The sequence below is a fragment of the Rattus rattus genome, chromosome 5 (assembly GCF_011064425.1).
Source record: "Rattus rattus isolate New Zealand chromosome 5, Rrattus_CSIRO_v1, whole genome shotgun sequence".
NCBI lineage: Eukaryota > Metazoa > Chordata > Mammalia > Rodentia > Muridae > Rattus > Rattus rattus.
In genome coordinates, this window is record NC_046158.1 from 35,059,749 (window position 1) to 35,080,556 (window position 20,808).

Here is a 20,808-nt window from a genome sequence, read left to right on the forward strand (position 1 = left end):
CTTTTGGAACCTGTCAGCCTCCAGACCTGTAAAAAATAGATCTGCAGTTTTAATCTACAACCTACCTTATTTTCTTACAACAACTTAAAACAGACTTTGCATTTGAAAAAAAAATGCAATTTTCAAAGACATATGTGGTACCAAGCTTCTCTTGTGGGTCCTCAGTGTGTATGTGTGTGTGTGTGTGTGTGTGTGTGTGTGTGTGTGTGTGTGTGTGTGTGTAGAGCTGGGTCTGGTTAACAGGGTTATACAGGCACCACATTTCAGGAAAGAGTTACGATAGCCTAACTCTCCAGGCCTCCAGAGCAGACAGTTGACATTTGGCGTGGGTTATAATTGCACACTCACAGGATAGCATCCTTAGGGAGATCTCTTGCCAATGCCAGGCATGCAGATTACCTGAGGAATGGTCCTGGCGACAACATATGAGCTAGCACACTGGGAGCTGAAAACAAGCGCTGAGATCCCTTTGTGAAGCTGTAGCATGGTTGAATCCACAGCCCACACTGAAGGAAACAACAACACAAAAAGCCTGTCAGTGCCAGCACCTGCTAGAGAAAGTGAGCTTTGCGGACATGGAAGAGCTAGATAACAATACAGTCCAGAAAACAATCACTAAATTAGGTCTAGAACATAAGGGATTCAGGGTCAAGTTTAGACCAAGGAAGTCTTAGTACTGGGAAAGGCACTGACGTTCTTTAGTGCATTGTCTTTTTCATTTATCTGATTCAATCCTAGTATAACTGAACTGTTTTGTTTTTTTTTGCCACAGGGTCTCACTAAGTAGCCTGGAATGATCTCAGACTAACATTCTCCTTCATTAGCTACCAGTTTGCTGGGATTAGAGACTCGTTCCACCACATCCAGACTGAACTGAGCTCCTGAACCTAACCAAACAAGGTAAATCAAGAACCGATCACCCCAGAGCACGCCTTGGATATTCGTTTGAGCATCAAGCCTTGCCAAGATTCTGTAAGAGATCAGGCTAGAGTTCATGAAGGGCCTTCTTAGAGGTTGGTCCTGTATCCCTGATCTCTCCCACGCTGTATCCCATAGGTGGATACCACACCTTTCAAAACAGCATCCTAGTATCTCAGTGGCTTAGATTTTTGTCAAAGTCAACAAAAAAGATCCCTAAACCTACCATGAAATGGATGTCAAAGCATCATATAATCCCAAGTAACAGCCACAGAAGAACCTTAACTACTTCCTACTGGAAGATGATTTCTTATGAGGTAAATTGAAATTCAAGACAGGACATAAAAATCCCAATAATTCTTGGCAATTGTAATAAAATAAATAGTGAGAGAAAATTGCAAGACAATGAATAAAAATGTATGAAACTTATTTCAAATTCCTTCCCAAAATAGCCTATGTCCTGGGGAATACACGTTTGCTGTGTCCTAAGGTAGCTTTATCCTTGGTATTTACAGCTATATAGAAATTGCTCATACTTATTGCTTCTGTGCACTAGGCATGTCCAAATAGATTTGCATATACTTGATATTTATCTTCACTTACATTTTATTATTCCCCTTTAGAAACTGAGGCACAGAGAGAATAATGACCTTCTCAAGGTTGCCTGGGAAGGAAGTAGCAGAAACTCAGCTCCAAGCCCAAGTGCTGTGGTTCCGGCATCAAAGTGCTTAATCACACACACATATAACACCTCTCGAAAATTCTTAATTTGCTACACATATTTATCAAATCCTGTGATTTTAGAGTTTCCTGAGTAGAAGGGGGTGGGGGCATAAAAGAGAGCTGTTCCAAAAAAAAAAAAATGTTAGAATCAAGTGATATATCACTGTGTTTGTTTCTTAAAATTCTTTTCCTGTCCTCATGAACACAACAAAAAGTGTCCTTACCCAGACAGACATTGAACTGAGTGTTTCTGAAGTGGTTTGTCCTCAGAATCTTTGACGGTTACAGACAAACGATATGGGAGAACCCAACCCAGTCGAAATGGTCTGAACTAAGCACAAAGCTCAAAGCAATTGTGCAGCCCAGAAATGCTATCGGAAAGGCTATGTCTTTGGATTTTTCTACTATTTGGAAGAGGATTGGGTTCTGTTAATAGGACAGACTTCGTGCAACATATGTTAAGAAAAAATTTGGAAGCACTTTAAAAATACAAGCTTGGAAGCTTAATCTTGCAAAAAAGAAAAGGGGGGGGGGATCCTTAAAATGTTTTGGAGCTTTTAGGAGAAAGTCAATATTAAAATTAGTACAGAGCATAGAGAAAAGGCTCTGTGAGTTGAGTGACTGTTGTTTTTCTAAATGTCAGCATGGAAACCCAAACAGAGAGAGGTGAGTTGGGTCCCTGGAAAGACTGACTGGGAAACCTGAATTCTATTTGTGACATGGCTGATGGCAACCAAAACTTACCAAGGCTGGGATGACAAGGGCTTTCCTGGCTCTTGGGTGACTTCAGGTCATACTTGGGGGTACTATTGAAGGGTCATGGGCTTTCAAACAGGAGGCAGCAGACATGGAAAAATACTACCAACTCCTGAGAGATATCTCCAGATAGAGCTCTTTAGAGTCTGGAAAACATTCATAGAGAGTTTGAAGTGAGCTTTATACTAAAATGACATTCGTGTATACAGCACAGGAAAGGAAGCAACCTTAAACATAACTTGTGGTCTGCTTTTATTTTAACAGCATGGAAAATAACCAGTTTTAAAACATAACCTGCACTCCGCTTTCACTTAACTTCATGATTATTTTTTTAAAAATATAATGTTTGGGCTGTTAACAGGAGCTAAGAATTTCTTCATCATGGCTTTAGAGACTTATCCTGAACTCAGTATTTTATTTAGCAGTAAACTTTAATTAAACACAACTTCCTCTAAAGGTGTAACCACCTACACTGAGAAAAGAAAACGGAAAGAAAAAAAAAAGAAAACTCTAGTTAAATTCTACCAGACTTTGGCCCTAATTTTCTCATCTGTAAAAGAAAGGAGTGTTCTACATGCTCTTTAAGAGTTTATGGGAAGCAGGTGGAGTATGGTAACCCAGAGCTTCAATCCCAGCACTTGGGAAGCAGAAGCAGTAGATTGGAGAGTTCAAGGACAACCTGATTTCATTAAAAACAAAACAAAACAAAACAAAAAACAAACAACAGCAAAACCCCGAGAGAGAGAGAGAGAGAGAGAGAGAGAGAGAGAGAGAGAGAGAGAGAGAGGGGGGGGGGGAGGGGAGAGAGAGGGAGAGAGAGGGAGAGAGAGAAAAAGAGAGAGAGAGAAAGAGAGAGAGAGAATATTTCTGTCTATAGCAAACCATCATTCTACCCAGGCCTTTCTTTCTTCTGTGTATAGTAAGTACATTGGTATATACATTGGTCGGAAAGTATACCTGTAAGTAAGGGGCTATGTATTAGTGAGCCTTGTTTGTGAGACAAATCCTATGACCATGGAACTCATAGAAGGAAGAGTGTCTTAGGGGTTATGGTTCCAAGGGATAAGATCCATCATGTCAGCAAGGCCTAGCAGCAGAAGCAGAAAGCTGAGAGTGAGATGGAAGTGGCTTTTGGCTTAAACTCTGAAAGCCTGCCTCCAGTGAGCTCCTTCCTTCACTGCCCAAACCTCCCCAAACAGTGCCATACACTGAGGACCCAACTTCAAAACCCTGAGCCTATGACAGCAATTCTTATTTAAATTACTTCAGAGGTTGCCTTTGTAAAGAGGATCCTTACATCCTTCCCAGTCTCTTCCTTTAAGGTCTTAAATTGTAGCAGCCCCAAGGCAGGGTGGGCCAAAAGGACTAGCTTCTGAATTAGTCTTATATGCTGTCCAGGACTTTGGCTGATCTGCTAATCTCCGAGACACCTATGTTAAGCCCATAAACATAGGGAGTTAGTTTCCTGTGTTCTAGGGATCTCTACCACTTCACAGCTTCCCCAGGGTGAGTGGCTGGCATTATAAAAAGGACCTGATTACCTGAATTGAGAGAGGGAGAGAAAGAGAGTAGAGAGCACTGTGGTTTAAACTCAGATGTTCATGTGACTCCTCCCTTGAGTAGATTTCCAATGGAGAGAGGGAAGGCTAGGGATGTGTAACTGGCACACCCACACATATAAATATACAAACAAAAGAATATTCATGTTTCAGAAATTTACCACACTGGTAAGGCCATCACAAGGAAGTTACTACTGTTGTTTTGCTGAGAGGACATTTAAAAATAAAGAAAAAACAATGTGTACCATACCACAAAGTCAGAAACCCTCTCAGGGAAACACTGGAAAAGAGCATTGCTTAGCTTCCCCGGTAATGCTCTCTTTAGAACACTTTCCTCTCCCTGTAGAGTAAGAAATGGATTTTCTCAAAGCATCTAAGCCACCAGCCTAAACAGTTGTGATTCTGCAAAGCTTCCATTGTCCTGCCACACTTACCTTTATGGGCACAATTAACTGTTTCTGTTTAACAGCCTTTCCCTCCTAATTAAACAGAGAACTGAGTCAACAGCAGAGTTCTGGAAGCTGACAAACCGAAATGTCAATCAGGTCCGTCCAAGGATATTAGGAAGCCGCGCTGATCTGCATCCGTAAAGGAGAGAAAGACCTTTGAATTAGAAGCAGCCTATGCAGCCGCTGAGGAATCTTCCAACTCGCAGCATGATTCATTTTCCCTCACAAACATCTTCTGATTCATAGACTAGAAAGTTGAGGCCAAGGCTTGTCCAACTTGCAGGGAGGGAAAGAGTCCGTGCTCTGACATCTGTGTTCTCTCTGTAGTAGCCTCGGCTTGTTCCAAGGCAGAGGACATCGGTGGAGAGGCGGCTATCAGCGCTAGGAAAGCAGAGGAAGAGCAGGCGGCATGCAAGGCGTGCAATGATTTGTCTCTTTTATCTTCATTCTTGGGGCAAACAATGAGTTCTTCACACACCGAACACAGCGCATCCTCCGTCTGCGTAAGACCTATGCTCAGCTCCACAGACCCAGAGATAAAGAGGACAGTTTCATGACTTTGTACATATATTTCAAACTGCTGATGTGTATTCGTCGAGTGGGTGAATTGTACAGATTTGTCTATAAAAGTAATATCTATCTCTTTATTTTGCTGGTTTGGGGGATTAATCACGGGGTTTTGTGCAGTCGGCAAGTAACATCCCCACACCCACACACATTCTTTCTGAAATAGTCTCATGTAGCCAAGGCTGACTTTGAACTCCTGATCCTTCTGCCTTTCAAGAGTTGGGATTATAGACATACCTCACTACACACGAAAAGCTACAGGGTCTTGAGACTGTATCTAGAGGAGACTCTGGGAGCAGCTGTGGGGGTGTTGGGTACCAGGAACTTCATGTAAGTGGTCATCCAGATTCTGAGGAGATAATCCCTGGTTTTCTGTTTTGTTTTGATGTTTTTGTTTGCTCCTTTGGTTTTGTTTGTTTGCTTTAGTGTTTTGTGACACGTTTCTCTGTGTGGCCCTGGCTATCCTGGAACTCACTTTGTAGACCAGGCTGCTGGCATCAAACTCACAGAGACTGGAATTAAAGGCAAGCTCCACCATTCCTGTCGACGACCCCTGCTTTTAGGAACATAAAGAGAGATGGTGGGTTTGGAGGCATAGCTTAGTGGTGGACTTTTGCCTACCAAGTACCAGCTGGGGATTTAATTGTCAGCACTGACAAAAGAAAATCTTACAGGAACCCTACAGATCTCATAAGAGCCAATGGATAAATAGTCATATATCAAAAAAAAAATCATAATTCTAGTAGCTTTAGAAATGCCTTAGTGGTTAAAAGCGCTGACTGTTCTAGGGTAACGGCCCTCGTTTCATTACCAGCAACCACATGGTGGCTTACAACCAACTGTCATTCCAGTTGCAGGGGATCCAAAACCTTCTTCTGGCTTCTGTATGCACTAGACGTACACATGATACACACGTATGCATGCAAACAAAACACCCATACATGTAAAAACATTAAAATTTTTAAAATTATAATTCTATACTTTAATTCTTAATCCCAGTAATGAAAATGAATTTTTATCAATGCAATACCAGCCATGATTTAAAAAAAAAATCTTCACTAAGCCGGGTACACTGGCTTACACTTGTAATCCCAGCATTCTGAAGGGCAAGGCAGGAGGAGTGCTGCCAGTTAAAAGTCATCCTACCATTCTGGACTACAGTATAAAACCTTATGTCAAAGCCAAAACAGCCTTCCCTAGAGGGAAGGCAAGAGCCCCCATCATCTAACTGGTTTTTGTGCATTTCACAGGCTGCAAAGGGCTTTCCTGTGCAGTTTCCCACTGAATCCTCACAAAAACCTACGACATTTGAAGAGCTGTAAAAGCCACCCATCTTCTACAGAGGGGTAGGTGGAGAATCAGCAGAGGTAAGTATCCTGCCTCCCAAACCCCAAATGATAGCTTTGACCAACCATCCCCTCCTCATTCAGTAGTTGGCACCACCAAAATCCGCTGCTAAAAAGGCTGCTTCCACATGGGCATGGCCTTTAGGTAGTGCTTGAGCATATATCTGAAGTTTTTTTTTTTCGGAGCGGGGGACCGAACCCAGGGCCGTGCCCTTGCTAGGCAAGCACTTTACCACTGAGCTAAATCCCCAACCCCAAGTTCTTTGTTAGAGCTGGCTGCAAGACCATCTTTTCTCTAGCTGCAATGACCAGAGAGCATGCATAATTCGATTAATTTCCCCTAAATTTTCAGGAATATCTTTTATCTAAAAACAGGATTCATATATGATAATGAGGAGGGTGTGTGAGTGTGTATGTGTGTGTGTGTGTGTGTGTGTGTGTGTGTGTGTGTGAGAGAGAGAGAGAGAGAGAGAGAGAGAGAGAAGACAGACCTATCTCTATGTACTTGTGGAGAGAGGAATAGAATATGATTCTAATATGAAATTACAAAATAGAATCACTTATTGATTTTTATGTAAGCTGTTAAGAGAAACTAATATTTATTGGATGGCTAAATGTTATAAATCAACTTCTCTCATCAATAACTCCTCTCCTATTCTCTCTCTCTCTCCCTCCTCTCCCCCCCTCTCTGTGTATGTATGTCCCTCTTTCCAACCTCCCTCTTACTCTAAATAAAAGCCTTTTCACACACCTATAACCCATTGTCTTTAACAAACTTTGCCCAGAACCTATCCTGCTGCTTTTCCTATGACAAGGTAAATACATCTCCCCTCTCACTGAGGAGCATTTTATACACATTCAGAGCCCCCTCTCTCTGATACATTCTACATCCATTCAAACATACTGATTCGTCCCTCATCTTGAAGGCAGAACAAGTAATTTCTTAGCCCAAGGATATTCTAGAAACAGAATAGCCTCTACCTTCATGGAGATGCTCAAGTGAGAACCTTGAGGGTATTTTTATTCCTTCCTCTTGTGTCTCCCCTATGGACCCAGTTTATATGTGAATTCTGCAAACCAACTTCTAGATCTTTCTTCCTGGGCTTTTTTCCATTTCCTGTGAAGCTTCCAACCTGTGCCGTCCAGCAGAAATACAATGTGAACCACACATGTAGATTTTATTTAATTTTCTGAATACATATACAATATATATTTAATATCACTAATATACTGTCACTATAACAGACCTATTATTAAATAATATATTTAATGATATATTCTATTTAATGCAAATATTAACAATATCATAATTTTCATATACATTCGTTATAAAACTTTATGCATAGGCTGTCACCATAACAGACTGCATGAGTTCTCTAGATCAATATTTTTCTCAAAATGGACTCTACTGGATGCTAAGAAGGCTTCAGTTGGGACTGGAGAGATGATTCAGTGGTTTGGAGCACTGGCGCTCTCCTAGCGAACATGGCAGCTCGCAACCACCTGTAACTCTGGTTCCAGAGGATCCAAGGCTCTCTTTTTTTGACCTCCACGGACACGAAGCACACATGTGCTCAACTTGTACACATCCCCTACACTCATGTAGGCAAAACATTCATATACATAATAAAAAAAATATCTTTTTCTTTAAAGCCCCCAGTGGTCTCTTTGTTTTCTGTTGGTTGACTTTCTAGTTTTTCAACATGTTACAGCTAGAATGGGTTTTGTTGCTTGTTTTTAATTTTATTTACATGTATTTATTTATTTAGTGTGCAAGCATGTGTGTTTGCATGTATACATACAGTGCCATAACACATTGGAGAGATCAGGGGACAACTTTTCTGAGTCAGACTTTACCTTGTGGGTTCCAGGAATAAACCCGGGTCGTCAGGCTTGGCTGGGCACCTTGACCTGATGATCTTGCCAGAGCCCATTTTTGTAAAATGATATTTTAAGTTGTCGCCTCCACTGAACTCAACCTAGGGCTGTCTGGGTTCTGTGATATTTCCAAGGCCCTGCATGAGCTGGATCTTGTCTCTGCTTCTCTGTTCCATCTCCTACTTTCCATAGTCCACACGACAGTGAACACTTCTACAGTCACACACGTCATCCCGTGTACGTGATTTCTTTTCTTCCTTACACCCATCATCGTGGCTTTGGCTCCTCTGTCATTGTCTATTCTGCCTCTTATGTTTAGAATGATCTTTTCATCTCCCTGCCTATCTTCAAGGCATAACTGCTGCTCACACCAAGTATCATCAGACTGCTCCAGATGCCTTAACTATTGACCAAGCTTCCCTGTGTGCTCGTGTAGAATGTATAGCTTTTCCAACCATACCTCTTTCACATCATTGATAGCTTCTTATTTATTTATTTGTTTGCTTATTTTTCTATTTATTTTGAGGACATGGTCTTTCTATGTAGTTTCAGGTGGCCACATACTCATGACCAACTGTCCACTTCAGCCTCCCACGTGCTTGGATTCTAAGAACATACAGGCATACACTATCACATTCATCTCTCAGATAAACCTTTGGCATTTAGCTGTGAAACCTTTGACCTTAAGTGTAGTGGGTCAGAAATGGCACTAACTGTATCACTGTGAGATGCCACACTCTAACATAGGGCTTAGCCTCTGATAGGTGTCCATTAGAGATCTGCTCACTGAGTAAATGAATAAGTGTTATTTGGGAGCTAGAAACAAGAATAGTAGAACGAACTTCTCCCATTTGCAAAGGTCCTGATGATTTAAAAGTGTCTACTCGTCCTATCTTTTTTCCAGATGAATTTGCCCCAAAGGCAATTTCTTTGAGGTAAGAATATTTTTACAATGGTAGAGAGCATGAAACAGCTGTTTCAGTAAAAGAAAGACAGGGACTTGTCCTAGAAAGAACCACTGTAAATTACACACCACTTATTAGGAGAATTAGCACTCATTTTTATAGTGAAATAACGGTTCCTAAAGATAACCAGATGTTCCTCACGTTCCTCACTTCAATGGAAACATTGAGTCTGGAGTCTGCTGCGTAACTCCTCAGGTATTGGTCCTTTAAAGTTTAGACTTTCTTCCCTTTGAAGTTCAGAAGTTTATTTCTAGGGCCCCTTGTGTGCTAAGCATTTTATTGCTGATCCCAATCCCCAGCCTTCAGCCACCTTTTCAAAGCCTTCTCTTTGTTCTGGAATCTCTGAGATGATCTAGATTTCTTCTGTCTCCAGAACCCTTCTTCTTCATTCTCTCTTGATCTTTACTTTGCCTGTTCTTTCCTGTCTCATTCTTGATGGCCTTAAACACCCTCTATTCTATAACTCTGTTTTCTCAATAGTAGATCTTTTCAGAAGCAATGTCCCTGACTTGTCTGGTCTGGAATTGTAAGTCCTCCTGCTTCAGCCTCTTGAGTGCCACGCCTTTAGGCACCCATCATCAAGCCTGACAGACTCAAGTGCATACACATATTTCAATGCCAAACCCCTCTTCTTGTCTCCAAAAGTGTGTCAGGATCAACCTAACCTCTCCTGTGGAACATATGAGTTTATTCCAAATTGAACAAAATAGAAATAGAGTTCATGACTACCACCAAAACTCACTGTCACCTGGATATAGTTGTACACACCTATAATCTAAGCACTTGGTGGCTGAGGCAGAAAGATCACCAGTTCAAGGTCAACCTGGACTACATAGTTAGGTCCTGCTTCAAAACCAAAACCAAAATTAAAACATACATTCTTGAAGGAATGCTTTCTTTTCCTTTGGCACTTTGTGTGGAATTCTTTAAGCCAGAACACTAGATGCTATCTCCTCTTGATATTCCCATTTCTAGGATATTCCTAATCAATTAATACTTAGAAATGTCTTACATTAGTAAATTTGTCTAGTGCATTGAAAGCATCTATATAGGTAATGTTGTTATTATATAGTTCTATTTAGGTGTGTTATATAATTACATATGTATCCTGGGTTATTTTATTTTGCTATGGAGTTTTCCCCACTGAGATTCTGTACAACATTTGCAGTTCTATTTTTGTTTTTGAAGCAGAGTGTCATTTTTAAGTCCAGGCTGGCCTAGACCTCGCAATGTAGATCCGGTGGACCTGACTCAAACTCATGGTGCTCCTCTTGCCTCAGCTTTCCAAGTGCTGTGATTACAAAGGTGAACCAACATACTTTGTAAAACGTTTATTTTTGAAAATGATGTTTCTTATTTTAATTTTCTGCATGTCTTTCTGCATGTGTCTACAGAGGCCAGAGGCACTGGATCCCTTGAAGCTGGAGTTAGTGCTAGGAAAATGGTTCATGGGTTAAGAGCACTACCTTAACTCCAGCTCCAGGAGACACACATGCTCACACATACACAAACACAGATAAATAAACATATAAAGGAAAAGAGTTAGAATCGGGGAAGGCAGAGCAAGCCTGAGATGACCCCCACCAGACACCACACACATGGGACTTAGCACTCCTGAGAGGACCAGACACCCAGAAGCCCTGGTCGCCCTTAAGATGAACAAGTAAGTGGGGGAGAGATGGAGAAAAGGAGAAGGTAGAACTGGAGACTGGGTAGTGAGGAACAGCAAATGTGAGTAGCCAGCAATGCTACCTGTGGCCTGTGCAGCTCGTACTGCTGCCCAGGGTCTGTCGCCCTGTAGCTGCAGGAGAGTCTGTTACCACCAAACGTCATGTGGACATCCCTGGTCTGGACTGCCATCTGGGCCCAGGTCTTAGGCCAAACCCCTCACTGGAAGCAGAACTCCATAGGGCTGCCCTGCACCTCAGGAAGTACAATAGAGCCTGCCTTGGTTTCCAGGGTTCAGTCACTGGTGAGCCTGCCTGAGGAAATGAGTGGGAGAACTGGCCCCACTTCTACCCTGAACAGTGTGGGAAAGCGAGCCCAGGGGACATAAATAGAAGAACTGGTCCTTGCCCTTCTTTGGCTGCAGCCCTCAGGAGAGCAACCCAACACCTGGGCATGCTGGCCCTAAGGACATGAGAGCAAGAGAGTTAGCCCTGCCCCTAGCCAGCTACCCCATCAGGTGAGCTAGCTGGGGCAGTGCTGAAGTGCTTGTCCTGGTGTGAGTGTGGGAAAGCTGGTGATCAGCTGCCACCCAGGTCCAGATCCAGGGCTTGTAGATGACCCACCCCAATATCTACCCGATCTATGAACTGCTGGAGTGAAGGGGAGCGTCCTGCAGATCCAAAGCTGTGGATCTCCATGACAGAGGCAATGACAGGATATGTGAGAGGAGTCCCAGAGGGGTTCAAACCAGACCAATGACTCCCTGTAATGAGCATTTGGTCAACAGGGTATACCGTGATACACTACAGCTTCCACGACGAGATGGTTGTTTATTATTGTTGTTGTTGTTGTTCTATCTTGCTGATGTTTTTCTCCCACCAGGGGGAAGTTGCAAGAACAGAGGATAGTTACAAAGAGAAGACGAGATGAGTGGGACTGGTGTGCATGATGTGAAATTCACAATCAACATGAAGTTGAAAGAAAGAAAGAAAGAAAGAAAGAAAGAAAGAAAGAAAGAAAGAAAGAAAGAAAGAAATGTACAAGTGAAAGTTGGCCTAACACTCAAGAGACAGGAGCAGATGGATTTCTGTGAGTTTGAGGCCAGCCTGATCTATGTAGTGAGCTCCAGGACAGGAAGGGCTACATAGACAGAGAAAAGAAAAGAGAAAGAGAACAAAGAAAAGAAGAGAAAGGGAAGGGAAGGGAAGGGAAGAAGAGAAAGGGAAGGGAAGGGAAGGGAAGGGAAGGGAAGGGAAGGGAAGGGAAGGGAAGGGAAGAAGGAAGCCAGCAAAGTGGTAGAGAACAACCTGAGTCCCATCTTTGGAGAGTTAAACTTCTGAATTTAGAGGAAAAGCTGTAGCGTCTTTTCCCTTCTTCATTTGCCTGCAACCAGTCACAAATAAGTAGGAAATAGGAAGTGATGCTGAGGAAGATGATGTCATTACTGCACATTGCTTTTGCTTCCTCTTCATGAGAGGATAAGTAAACAAAAAAAATAGTAGTATATATATATTCTTTGCCTAGAGTTAACAAAAATGAGATTGCTGGCTGCCAGTGAGCTTGTCTGCACCAGCCTCATTAGCAGTGTCCAGAGCTCGTTCTCCTTGACTTATAAAAGCAAGCTACTGACACGGCTTCAAATACTTAAGTCTGTCACATGGGCCACACTTGTCTATGTGCTTACTTTAGCCCAGGGAGAATCATGACAAGCTTTCTCTTTATGAATTAGAATTTAGGGTAGAGAGAGAAGCAATGGGTGAGAGGGAGAGGGAGGGAAGGAAGGAGGGAAAAAGAGACAGAGGGGAGGAGGGAGGGAAGGAAGGTGGGAGAAAGTTGCTTTGCCTCAAGGGCATTGATCACCCATTGGAATCCTGGTGCAGTCAGCACAGGGCTGTTGAGCCTTCCTCCTCTTCTTTCTCTTTCCACCTTCACTGTTTAGCTTGAATTATATCAGGTTCAGGCTGCTAGAATACAAGGGGTGAGAGCCTCGCAGTTTCTGGAATGTATCTTTAGGAGAAGAAGTGCTTTGGGATGGTATTGTTCCCTGTGGCCATGAGGCCAGCTATAGGTAAGAAGACCTCTTGTCATACAATGGGCAACAGGTATTAAGAACAAACAGCATTCTTGGAAGGGGCAACCTTGGGGTACAGGCTCAAAGGTGAGGTAAAGCAGGGTTGATTTTTGCTTTTAGCTTCTCTGCTTTGTAAACAATTTCTAACGTTCTTGAATATTAGTTTCTGTAATGTTGCAATTTATCCCTGGGCTTTCCTTGGCTCAGTTTAGTAGCCTACACAGGTATCATTCACACACTATTATAGTTCACAGGTATGCTGTCATCTGAACCATAGTTTCCTATCTATGCCAAAGATGTGCTTTTCTCCTTCTGCATGCATAGGAAATGGTGGTGGTCATCCACTCTCATCATCTGTGCACCACTGTTTAACTTTTTCCTTTCTACATGAAACACTCAGTGCTCACAAGGAGCTTCCCACGAGATTCCACTCTACTGTTAACACATCCATCCCTCACACACTCCTCTTCATATGCTGTAAAGTTTACCCATTCCACTTGCAGTCATGTGACCTTAAGAGAGTCTACTAAAGCAATGAGCAGCCTAGTAAGAGCACCAGTGGAAGGGGAAGCCCTGGGTCCTGCCAAGACTGAACCCCCAGTGAACGTGATTGTTGGGGGGAGGGTGGTAATAGGGGAAGGATGGGGAGGGGAACACCCATAGAGAGGGGGGGAGGGGGATGTTGGCCCAGAAACCAGGAAGGGGAATAACAATCGAAATGTAAATAAGAAATACTCAAGTTAATAAAGATGAAGAGAGAGAGAGAGAGAGAGAGAGAGAGAGAGAGAGAGAGAGACTACTAAGTTGTACAGCCATCACACCATTCTGTTTCCCACTACCTTTATCCCTTAGTAGAATCTCATGTGTCTGTTTAACTCTAGACATTCTTTATACCACTGACCTCACTGAACTCTAAGGCAGCACATGTCACAGGCATGCAGTGAGCCAAGCAGTGCTTTCTGATATGAGAAATTCATATAGATAAAACATAACACCTCACCTCAGGGGCTAGGCTAGATAGCAATCAGAGACATCGTCAGAGACAACCATGTACAACCATGATTGGAAATGGGGACCACAGACCATTTAAATTCAGAAAAGATCTTTAATAGCACACTAAGATCATTATTATTTCAGTCCTTCTAATCTTAAAATAACCCTCCTTAAAAATGACTGTCCATCGATACTTTCCAGATGTGTGATAATTTTGTAATGTCTCTCTCCTCTTAAATATGTTCCTCCTTCTGTTTCATGCTATTTGTAACCAGAATCTAAGTGGTAAAATCTGCAACTTTCCATGTAATATCTACGATGACTATTTCTGACTCTACATGTTAATTTCTCACTTTGGGATACGTACTGAAAAAGAGTAATGTTTATTAAGTTCCTCTGTAATAAATGTAATCAGCAGCTTTCTTGGCCCTCAGATTGTTATTAATGATAATTAACCATGGAGGTGAAGAATTACTAACAGTTATGATCCCGAGGAACAAAAATAGTGTATTGAAAAACTGCTTGTGTAAAGCCATCAAGATTTTAACCGAGAAAGTTACAAGCACGGAGCATACTGGGTACCAAGTACAACCAGCACTCCCTCCACCCATCGCCTAGCCTCTTCCTGAGCCTTCAAGTTCACAGTGAATCAGCGGGGTCATCCACTTAAGGAATCCATCCATAAGAATGTGGCGTAGGGAGCACAGAAGATGAGGATACGATGTGCTCATTTTTAGCACAAACACACCTGCCTCCACCAAGTTTGAATTTACATGAAGGAAAATAAGGAATTGAAGTTGGGATGAGTCAGCTCCATCCTCCAGCCACACTAATTCCTGAGTGTGGGGGAGCTCTGGGCAATGAGCCTTCCACTTTCAGAATGATGGCAGCCTTGGATGCTCACACGCAAAGTGACGAACTTGAGAAAGTAAGAACTTGAATGCAACGATACTCTACCTCGACTCATGTTTGGCTTACCTGGTAGCCTTGTCGAGCATCTATGCCCAGGCCACCCTTACACCTATTGAGTGAGAGCATTTGTGGATGAGATCCAAGCATTTGTCTAGTTTTACAGCCTTTCTAATGATCCTAAAATGTGGCCAAGGTTGAGAGCCACCCACTTCGTGTTAAGCTTCGCTTGTGGACATGGAAGGCATGCTACAGTCAGCCTGAGCTACCCAGGGAAATCTGAAAAAATGTAAAAGATACTGCTGTGAGGAAGACGGAGAGACTTGGACACTCAGTATAAGTTTCCAGTTATAAAATGAATAAGTTCTGGGGTTTAAAATATGACCTAGGCTTTGATGGATTAATGAACCTGTGGTCATTCTATGATGTGTATATATACCAATCACGTGATACAAGTCCACATGATACGTGGATTTGTTATCAAATATAGGCATGTGTATATGTGAACACCCATGATTAAAAAAAAAAATGCTGTTGTATTCATCCTTAGAGAATCTAACTCAGTTGGTCCAGGTTTAGGCACAAACAAACAACTGTTTGGGTTTTGGTTTTGTTTTGTTTTGTTTTTCAAAAGCCGTCCCAGTGATTCCAGATTCCAAGGCCCAGTTAGGAATAAGGAGGGAGAGCCACTTCCTGGACTGAGATGGATACAGCGACTTGTACCTGGCTCTGAGAGAGGATTGTATAGTGCCTGCAAGTACACAAGTGCCAAGATCTGACACGATAAGTGAGCACAGCACCAGAGACAACACCACTTCCTTCAGAAGGAGGTTTGAGCTGCTTCTAGTGGCGTAGGCCTGAGACTCAGCTCTTTGGGGGACTGAGGCAGGGGGATTGAAAGTTCAAGGTCTGTCTGAGCTGCACAGTTCATGGCCATCCTGGGCAATTTAGTGAGACCTTGCCCCCCTCCCCCCAAATAAAGTGAAAAGAGAATTTGGAATGCACCTCAGTTTGGTTTTGCTGTTGTGGTTTGGTTGTTCCATTGGTTAGTTCGCTTTGGGTTTTTTAATTCTATATAGTTAGCGATATTTGATCAGCCTTTTTAAACCTTTGAGGCTACTGGGGCAGTTTTATTTGCACACAAAACTCATCTTGATGAGAGCCAAGGAGCTTTCTGAAACCTGCCTCCTTTTTCATCTCTCCCTCAACCACGGTGCTAAAATCGTTCAGTAAGTTCAAGTTACGCACCTGGGCCAAGCCAGGCCAGCGACACCACCCAGCGACACCACAGTCTCCACTACCCCCCCCCCGGAGCTGGGGACCAAACCCAGGGCCTTGCACTTGCTAGGCAAGTGCTCTACCACTGAGCTAAATCCCCAACCCTCCACTGGTTTTATAGTCAGGGCTCATTTGCTTCAGCCGAAGAATCTGTGGACGTGGAGAAGGAGCATTTAAGATGAGGCTTCCTTGGTCTCAGCTCCGAAATCTTCAGAATTACTGAGAGCCAGGCTTGCAGCATGTGCCTATTCTATTATCCACACAACTCTCGCTAGATAGGAGAATTGTCCCAAGTTCAAGACCAGCCTACACTATTATTAAGCTTCTGCCTTAGAAGCCAAAACAAACAAACAAGCAAACAAGCAAATCAGAATTGACTGAGAAAGAAGGGAAGGTTTCCTGTAGTAGCTAAATCAGCAGAAAGTGGAGGAAAGGGATCCTAAGGAGAATACCTGAGCGAGTTACCGGAAAAACGTTCATCCTCCCCAGTTCTCCCTGTGCAAACCTTGAGGTAGAGACCTCTTGCTGTCTCCAATTTCTGATTCAGAATCAATTTAAGAACTGTGTGTTCCTTTGGTATTCTGGTGGGAATCCTAACAGTGGAGACCACTTCTGGGACCCTTCTCTTCCTATGGGCTGTCTTTCCCTGTCTTGTCTTATGTGATGGTATGAGCCTAGTCTTACTGTAGCTTATTGGAGCCATGTTTGGTGGATGTCCCTGGGGAGCCTGCTCCTTTTTAAGGAGAGGTTGTGTGCGTGGGGGGGGGGGGTGGGGTGGGGGTTATGGATGGGGGAGAGGGAAGTTGTCGAGGAGACACTGGGGGGAGGCGAGGGAGGGGAAGGTGTGGTCTGGATGTAATATATGAGAGAATAATACAAGAAAAAAAGAAGAAAGGAAGAAATGTGTGTTCTAGTGTCTTGAGAAGGACTGCAGGGATATTCTTGGGTATAGGGCAAACCTCCTTGATAAGTGTGCGCTGGTTTCCCCAACTCCTTCTTTTGAGACACTCCTTATTATGGCTGAATTAGATCCAAGTGTGACTTGTTCTAGTTAAAAACAAAATCAGAGTTATCGTATGTTAAGTCGTTGTGAGCTAACATGGTCATTTGCTCATTCTTAACGCAGAGTGGGATTATGACACTTGTGGTTTACCCAGTGACTTTTAACGTACTTTCTGATTTCCATTCTGCCCTTTAGAAGGCTGAACCGGGCACAAGCCAAGGGCGAGGAAACTTCTGGCCTTCATTCTGCCGCAGCTTTTTGGCCTCTGCCTAACAGGTTGAATGGAAACAACGTGAGACAGCTTTGCCTATATCATATACCTACGCTGCTACCATTAGTGTCTGAAGTTTCTACCACTGAGCCTCACCAGGAAGCAGTTTTAAATGCACCTGGAAGAGATACACACGTCATTTCAGATATAGTGCATCGAATCATCTAGCTTGCATCCAACCAGCTGGAACTTTAGGGCGAAGGCGAGGTTTGGTCAGGGAAGGCCGAGGAGATTAAAAGAGTTAAGTATGTCTCTCAACTATTTATACATACCTCAGTCAGTCCAATTGCCCCAAAGCGTGAATAGCAAAGGAATGAAGAGCCCGTCTAGAGCAGGTTCTCCACCCTACCCTAACATTTAGACAACACTTAGCCACCAAGAAGTGGGACAGCGTCATTTTGCTTCAGGTTGAGAATCATGCAAAAGAGGAGCAAATAGCAAAGTCATTTTCTGCTGCAAGAGTTGGTTGTAACCTCCATCTAAAAAAACATCTACGGGAATTTGGTCCTCCAACCGGCAGAGCAGAAATGTTACAGTCACTAAGTAAACCATACTTTTAAAGTAGTTTTCCTGAGACACAGGGGGTTTCCAAAACTGCAGATACCCAGATAAATCCACAAAAGCTTTAAATGAAGAGACAGGTATATGCAGCAACAGGTCTCTTGAGTCACCTGAATGGTGTCCACAGTTCCTTTCCTCTTGCCCGGCGGACCGGCAAACTTAACCTCCTTGTAAAGGTCCGAGTCTGTAACCTAGCTGGAGGAAAAGCTCAGCACCTATGCTACAAGGCTGGGATCTCCCGGCGCCTGCGCAGTAGGGCCCAGGAGCTGGGCGGGGCACGGTCCCGCCCCTCTGGCGGTTCAAGGCTCAGGGATCCGAAAGGAACCTGGCATTGACCGCCTCATTGCGACTCGGCTAACTGCTGAGTTTAGCTGCCAGCTTCCTGCACGGGATCGGTTCAGATGGACTAGGAACAGAGCCCGAGAAGGGAGCACAAAAAAGAAATGGATAGTAGAATCTACCCAAATCAAGCAGTCTTTGGGCTAGAGCGGCGTTCAGTACATTGTATAAGTAGGCATGTGAAGCAGCTTGCTTCAGGCTGGGGGATGTAGCTCAGTGGTAGAGCGCGCGCTTCGCATGTGTGAGGTCCCGGGTTCAATCCCCGGCATCTCCAGGCAGCCGTAAGTTTCGTTTTTATTCTTTCTCAATGAAAAGATTTTCACTAGTGATTTGTACATTTTGCCCACCACCAGAACACCGAAAAACAAAACAACAAACACGAAAAGTCTGCAAAGTGTGGGAAACTGGCTCTAGTAATTGCTGGAAAAACAAGTAAAACGGAAATGTCAGAAAGGGAGATTCATAGTTTCTTTCCTCGATAATACTAATATTTTAGAAAAACAAGATTTCAAACAAAAGGGGAACTGCATTGGCCGGGAATCGAACCCGGGCCTCCCGCGTGGCAGGCGAGAATTCTACCACTGAACCACCAATGCAAGCACAAACAATTGCCTTTTCTTATCCTATACTAGGATACATTTTCATATGAGCTGTTCTCTCATCAATTATGTGTTTTCATATTCAAAAAAATCAGAAAAAGGAATGGAATTCTTTTGTTCTTAAGTTTTTAATCTCACATACACTGTATTGAAGATAGGTGAGTTTCACCAATCAGACTCTTAGGGCAGAAAAGGTTTCTGGCATGGCAGACAATTCTTAATTCAATGATCATTAAATATTGGCAAAATATTAGCATTTTAAAATTCTTACTATTCTAACTCTCGTTAAACTTTATGAGGTTTTGGGGGGGTTGTTTGTTTGTGGTTGCTTGGTTTTGTTCTTGGCAAAGGATACAAGTGTATGTATACTCTACATACAATTACATGATCACCAGCCTATTTACAGATATTTTGATCATTCATGTGTTGTGTGTGTGTGTGTGTGTGTGTGTGTGTGTGTGTGTGTGTGTCACCCATTTTAATTTTATCAATGTATTTTAAATAGTCAGACAAGTGGAAATTTTTTAGGGATTGGGAATAGAAATAAGAATAAAGAATTAGAAACTTTCACACGACTTAAGTTATTAGGCGAACACTAAACTGTTACACCAATCCCCACAGAACTGGGACGCATTACTCTGGCCAAGTGACCTCAATTCTGTAGGTGGTTCCTGCTTCGTGTGTGAAAGGACAGTCTCCGGATCTCTGTCAACTCGTCAGAGGGGTCTGAACCTTCACCTGGTCTCCACAGGGAGAGGCACTGCCGAAGTCCAAACCAGGGTCTATAATGATAAAATAACAGAAAGAAACGAGTTCATGGAAATATTCTTCAGTGCGAAAATGTGTTTGTAATTCATAGAAGACTCCGGATTGGGACATCATCGGCCTCTCTACTTTTGGAAGGAAAATTCCGACAATTTCGAAGGACCTCTGAGGAGCTAGGAAAGATTCCAGGAAAAAGAAAGTAGACTAAAACACAAGCTACGCTAGTAGTGCGTGCTAGCAGTTACAGAGGCTTGGCGAGTAAGTTGCGGGTGGACTTCATCCTAGTGAAGTAAATTACTGCAACTTAAGAAATGATGAAGCTGAGGCTCCCAGGAGGAGGAAAATTGGAACCTGGCCACTGTTTCATCCAATGTCTGAGAGCTCATCCAACAGCCCAAGCTATCCACCCGAAATATGGCTCTGTAACTCAGGATGTTAGACAGTAAGAATAGTCGAGTGCAGATAAAGAAAGATTATAAACAACCACTGAAATAATGTGAGGGTTTATACACTGATATGATATCTAAGGGAGTTTGAGTATGGGAGTAAACAGCAGAACTTGAAGGTAAATAAATAATAGAATCTCAAATAGTAGAAAATATAAGGCATTAGAGAACTGGAAGATCTAAGCTCCAATCCCAAGTAACCTGTGAGAGAACAAGGTCAAACCATTTTACTTTGACCATAGTTCGTTTTTTTTTTTTTTGTTTTTTTTTTTTTTTTTTTTGCAACGAGAGAAATGGGACAGAAATGTGGTTGAAAATATCACTGTTGAAATGACCTGGCTTTCCAGAGCTGTTTTAAGCCAGTGAGGAAAGCCATTGCTTCCTTGCCCCGCATCTCAATTTGCCAGCTCATTTTAGGCCATTCACTTATTAGCATTTAATTATCTTGTAAGCCAGAAATTTAAGAGAGGAGAGAGCACTTTGAGAATATCACATTTTCTTTATACGTGCAATCCAGATTGACTCTCTCTCTCTCTCTCTCTCTCTCTCTCTCTCTCTCTCTCTCTCTCTCTCTCTCTGTGTGTGTGTGTGTGTACATATGGGGGTATAGGTGGGTGTGGCATGTTGTGGTGTTGTGATCCTACTAGAAAGTAAACAGAGATACCAGGGCTGCTGAACCAGCAAGGGGAAGGGGGGAGGGGTGTGGGAGAGGGAGCTCACAGGAGCATGTATGTATGAGCAAAA

The 20,808-nt window shown here is 42.9% G+C and overlaps 2 non-coding genes across 2 annotated transcripts; one reads left to right on the plus strand and one right to left on the minus strand.

Moving 5' to 3' along the window:
- Window positions 1–18,456: 18,456 nt before the first annotated feature.
- Window positions 18,457–18,528, plus strand: Trnaa-cgc. Its single transcript has one exon. It is a non-coding gene; the product is annotated as a tRNA-Ala (tRNA).
- A 251-nt stretch (window positions 18,529–18,779) lies between these two features.
- Trnag-gcc lies at window positions 18,780–18,850 on the minus strand. Its single transcript has one exon. It is a non-coding gene; the product is annotated as a tRNA-Gly (tRNA).
- Between the last annotated feature and the right edge of the window lie 1,958 nt (window positions 18,851–20,808).